Raw genomic sequence first — 6,000 nt, forward strand, 5'->3', positions numbered from 1 at the left:
CTCAACGACCGCATCATCGTTTGCTAGCCCATCAGACGCCCGCGCCAGGGAACTGGGGGAGGAACTTATCGACAGGGGTGGATCCACTTAGAGGGAATAAGGGGCAACTGCCCCACCTCAATATAATTAGTTTACACTAATTTGTTAATGAATTTTTAAAAGTTTGTAATTTCCTTTATAAATGCCCCACCTCAAACTTTTAAAATTTTTTCATGTATTTATTTTTGCCCCTGCTAAATTGAATTCCTGTCTCCGTCCCTGCTTATCGACATCGTTGCTGAGATCGATGGAGCCGCCGCTACTGCTATAGGTGCCGGAGACACCAAGACTCATCCGCTTCAGGAAGCCCTTAGTTGCTAGGGAACTGCGTTCCGCACGGGGGAATATTGTGATTCGCCGATGTTGGGAGAATCGCTATCGTGATTCATATATCTAGAGAGAATGAGAGGTGGGAATAAAATTTGTACTCGGTAGAACGAGAGATGTGAATAAAATGAAGTGCAAATGAGTATATACGGAGTCGAAATAATAAATAAATTTTAAAAAAGAATAAAAAATAGAAGTCGGACGACGGTCGTTGGGCGCACGCACGCGCGCAATAGGCGCCGAGCGACCACTGAGCGCGGCTCAACAACGACCTTCATCTCGGCGCTTGCAATAGACGCCGTTGCTACCGCCGTCCCGCTCGGTGGTCCAACGAGCGCCTATTGTGAATGCTCTTAATCATATACTTCCTCCGTCCCACTCAAAATATCCATATTCTTGAGTGACACGGGATTTTAGGAGGAGTAAGTAGTGAGAAAAAATGTAGTTGAATATTTTAATGAGGAGCAATGAGAGAGATTTATTTCTAAATATAAAAAGTTGACATCTTAATTAGAACAAATTAAAAAGTAAATATGGAAATCTGAAGTGGGACGAAGTGAGCGTATTCGTTTATTCTCACACTCTTTCTTATTGGAAAGCATATACTTTTTGTTAGTGAACTCAATTTTTAAAAAAACTATTGAGATTGAAAAAAGTAGTATTATAAAGAAGAGAAACTAAATTTGATCACCGTTGGTGGTGTGGGTCTGTGCTCCCGCCATGGCAAGTGATTTTGTTCAATGTCTAAAGAAGTAGTCTTCCCTAAAAAAGACACTCACACAAAAACATCTCACTGCTAAAAGTTTTTTGTGTTGCTCTCTTCACCTTCACTTTAAACATCTCATGAACCAAACACAATACATATTTAATATGGAGATATTGTTGGACATTAATTTATCATCATATATTCAAGAAGACATAATTGAATATAAGTAAAGCAAGATCTTCGAACATCATGTATTTCACGTAAAACCATAAACATAATAGGATCGAAATATACCTTGGCGATCCATAGCGGAAGCGATTGAGGAAGGAGGAGACGATTTCCTTGAACTCCTTTCGGCGTATGGCGCAACTCCCAACTCCAAGGATTTGTTTATCTCTCTTTCCCACGTTTATGTGTTCTCTGTAATGTGTGTGTTTTGATGGAATCACCACACTTGTATATATAGGCAGAGAGAGGACAACCCTAAAGCCCTTTCCATCAAAGTGGCTATTTAATATAATAATATGAGCATTTCTTTTCCATAAAATAGTCATCTAATTTATTGATTATCGTAAACTTGATCCTCAAGTTTTGCGTCAATCACTAACATTATTCCTTACAATATTTGATCAAAATATAGAGCTCTTCTTTGATAAGTCAAACGACATAATTAATGTCAATTGCCAATCAAAATCTATATAATATATTCATTTCCTTAATTATAATGGGAATGAATTAAAAGATCACAATACATGTAGAAATTATGATTCTCATATCGGTAATGACTATAGATTAGTTAATTGACCATCACATGATTAAGAAACGTCCCAATCATAATAATTAATTAGGGAAAAATGTGTCTTATATCAAGTTAATGTATTACATTCAAAATCCAATTTTATTTAGGATTCTATCACATGTCACATATGTGAGACACAAAACTTAGATATATCTTGCAAACCGAATAATCTCTTAGTGTATTAATCTTCTAGAAGTTCAATCACGGGCAATTACAGTAATAAATTTTCTTTACTACTATTAAATATTTTATTTCTAGTTTATCAAAACATATCCTGGAGGGAGCGATGTGCATGGACCAGGTGAGTATAAATTAATGGCATTTAAAATACTGAGTTTGATTTTCTGAAGCATCATTAATATCCCCAACTAATCGAATGTGGATAGAGATATCAAAGACTTAAACAAACTATACCAACCAACAAGAAACATTCGCTTTTATCGCATATATATTCGTTTATTCTCACAATCTTTCTTCTTAGAAAGCAATATTTAATTAAAAACTATTTTATTAGAAAAGAAGTATTATAAAGAGGGAAACTAAATGTGATAGTTTGTTCAAGGTCCAATGAAGTGGTCTTCCCCTTCACAAAACACTCACATAAATAACATTCAATGCTAAAATTTAGTGTTGCTCTCTTCATCTTTACTTTGACCCAAAGTACAAGAAAATGCATTTGCTAGGAGTCGAACCCTGGTCTATTGCACTACAAATGCTTTGATGTTTCATACCATCCACACTGTTTGAATATATGTATGAATATGCAGATATGATGATTAATATCCAAAACCAAATTAAGCAAACACAAAGCGTTTGTAGTCCAACGGTTAGGATAATTGCCTTCCAAGCAATAGACCCGGGTTCGACTCCCGGCAAACGCATTGTTTTAATATTGTTTTTTTAAAAACTCTTACGAATGGAAAAAGGGGAAAAAGATACACTAATATAAATGATAAAACAACTCCACCCCAACACAACACAGGCTGTACCAAATAAATACTTTCTGAAAATAAGCGAATATAGAAGATGCATATTTTTGAAAGGCACTATATAATATTGAACCATGATAAATTACAAGCTTGAATTTGTACTTAACAAATACTCCTAGCAACTACTAGTAGATAAAGATAGTTGATAGTTGAGATCATCATGTTGGCTTCCCTCCCTCAACTTGCCAATGCAGTAGTATTAATCTGCTTCACTCTCTCCCTCGAGACGACCACAGCGGCTCCCTGCTCAACCCATAGTGCAGCCTCAAGATCTCTGCATCTCTATCACACAACCGCCGACCCTGAAATCTCTATTGTATTTGGCCGTCGATCCCACGTGGCACGTACGACCCTCCGCCCAAAACATGACAGTCTGTTAAGGACTGAATTCCCTAACGGCGATCAGCGGCAGCTTGCCCGTCGATCAGTCAGCTCCGGCGCCCTAGCGGGGTCGTCGGACAAGGAAGATTCGGGCTGTGCGCGGGACTCCGTCGGGCAGCTCGTAATCTAGGGTTTTTAAAATAATCACAATTGTGTGTGGGCAAAATATTATTTCATTCATAATTGAGAAGTATGAACAAATGCCCTAGACTAAGGACCCTAGGGTTGATTCGACTTAATCCTATTAATCTCGGGAAAGAATCAACAAAGAAAACCCGAAACGGAGCTTATAATTACGCTCGACACTTATCGCAAAAATAAATAAAATACTAAAAAAACAATAACCAAAAATAGACTAATATCCAAAAATAAAATAAAATAAAATAACTACTCCTAAACGCCTATTTGGGAACGAAGTAGCCCAGCTTCTCCGGCGGACGCACGTTCCTCTTTGGCTTCGTCGTTGCGATGGAAGGTTGCTGCAGCTGCTGTCCGCGGCGACTCTGCCCCACTCCCGGCGAAGCCTCCACGGCTATTTGTGGCTCCGGCGCCAGCTGGGTCGGGTCCGTATCATCCCCTCCCCCCCGGATAACAAAATCCTTGTTCTCAAGGAGCACGTTCGGAAACCACTTCTGAATCATCTCCAATGATTCCCACGTGGGAGAATCCGCATCGGACCAACACATGGTCCTTTGGTTGGTCTTCGTGCCACAATACTCTTCGCTCTAACACCCGCACCGGGTACACCACTAGTGTGTCTCCAAAAAACTCTGATGGTAACACCACACCTGCGTTGGCGTCAGCACCGTCTATAAAAGCCCTTAAAAGACTCACACGGAACACATTGTGTATCCTACTCCCGTCGGGTAACCGCAGTCGGTACGCCACCTGTCTGATGCGCTCCAAAACCTCAAATGGCCCATAATAACGACGAGCTAACTTGGCAGACTGCAGCCTAGCTACCGAGTGTTGCCGGTAGGCCTGTAGCTTTAGTAAGACCTTGTCGCCCACTGCAAACTCCAAATGGCGACGATGCTTGTTCGCCCACTCACGCATACGCTGCTGTGCCCGTTCCAAATTGCGGCGTAGTTCCACCAGCAGCTCGTTCTGTTGTGTGATTAACTCGGCGACGGACGACAGAGTCGAAGCGGAAGGCTGGGCAAATATTAAATTCGGCGATTCGCGCCCATAGAGTGCCTTGAAAGGAGACATGCCCAACCCGGCATGATGAAAACAATTTAGGGCCAGCTCCGCCCAAGGTAAGAAATTAGCCCATTTTGACAGGCGATCCGCGGTGAATGCCCGCAAATACTGTTCCAATCCTCGATTGCGTACCTCCATTTGTCCATCAGACTGCGGATGATATGCTGTTGAAAAATTAAGCTTTGTGCCGCTGAGACGCAACAAATCCTCCCAAACTTGATTAAAAAACACAAGGTCGCGATACGAAACTAGAGACTTAGGGAACCCATGGTGGCGGACCACTGTGTTGATAAACAGATGAGCTACTTTCAAAGCATCGAACCGGCCCGGCAAGGGAGCGAAATGAGCATACTTTGATAAACGATCAACTACGACCATGATCGTTGTATACCACTTTGACTGCGGAAGGCCTGTGATGAAATCCATGGACACATCCACCCATACCTGAGTTGGGATTGACAACGGTTGCAGCAAGCCTGCCGGTTTCTGGGTCGAGTACTTGGTAGGTAGTTTGACAAACCACGCAAACCTCAATAAATTTCTTCACGTCTTTCTTCATACTCGGCCAGAAAAAACCCGCTGACACCCGGTGCAACATTCTCTCGAACCCGGGATGGCCCGCAGATTGTGAACTGTGGTACTCCGTCAGGATAGGCATCTGTGCGGACGATCGCGAGCCCACGAAAATTCTGCGGCCATAATACACCAGTCCATCCACTAACGTCAAGTGCGGGGCTGCCCTACCCTCGCGAATTTCCTTCGCAATTTTACGCATTTGAGGCGAAGATCGCGTCTCGTTGCGTAGTAACTCGAGCAGTTGAGGTATCGGATGGGCGACTACTGATAGGAGCGCAGTGTCACGGCTCGCGTCGGCCTCATCCTCCACCTCTGTTTCGGCCCCTCCGGCATCGGCATCGGGTGCACATCTTCACGGCGAGAGAGGGCATCTGCTGCGCGGTTCGTCGTACCCTTCTTGTACTCAATGACAAACTTGTAACCCATGAGTTTGCGAACGTACAATTGCTTATCCGGAGTCTGCACTACTTGCTGAAGTAACTCTTTCAAGCTCTTCTGATCGTTTCTAATAATGAATTCGCGCCCAAGTAAGTACTGGTGCCATTTCTGAACTACCTCCGCAATGGCGTATAATTCCTTGTGATAAGTAGAGGCCACTTTGCGCCGCGGGCCCAACTTCTTACTGAAGTATGCGATCGGGTGGTTATCCTGAAGTAAAACTGCACCGATGCCTATGTCAGACGCGTCGGTCTAGATGCAAAAAGGACGGTCAAAATCAGGGAGGCGGAGGACAGGAGCACTAGTCATAGCTTTCTTCAATTCGTCGAAACTTGACTCCGCCTCGGCTGACCACTCGAAAGCATCCTTCTTTAGCAAGTCCGTTAGTGGAGCTGCGATCAAGGCGTATTGTGTGACGAACCGACGGTAGTAGCCAGTCAGCCCCAAAAATCCCCGCAGCTGCTTCACATTTTTCGGTTTAGGCCATGCAGTCATAGCCTCGATCTTTGCCGTGTCCGCCTTGAGCAACCCGTCACCGATAA

At 43.1% G+C, this 6,000-nt stretch overlaps 1 non-coding gene across 1 annotated transcript; it reads left to right on the forward strand.

The window, feature by feature from the left end:
- Positions 1–2,680: 2,680 nt before the first annotated feature.
- TRNAG-UCC (transfer RNA glycine (anticodon UCC)) lies at positions 2,681–2,752 on the forward strand. The gene has a single exon. It is a non-coding gene; the product is annotated as a tRNA-Gly (tRNA).
- Positions 2,753–6,000: the final 3,248 nt, after the last annotated feature.

Source organism: Salvia hispanica, chromosome 4 (genome assembly GCF_029641045.1).
Source record: "Salvia hispanica isolate PSC_SH4W2 chromosome 4, Shi_PSC_v1, whole genome shotgun sequence".
NCBI classification, from domain to species: domain Eukaryota; kingdom Viridiplantae; phylum Streptophyta; class Magnoliopsida; order Lamiales; family Lamiaceae; genus Salvia; species Salvia hispanica.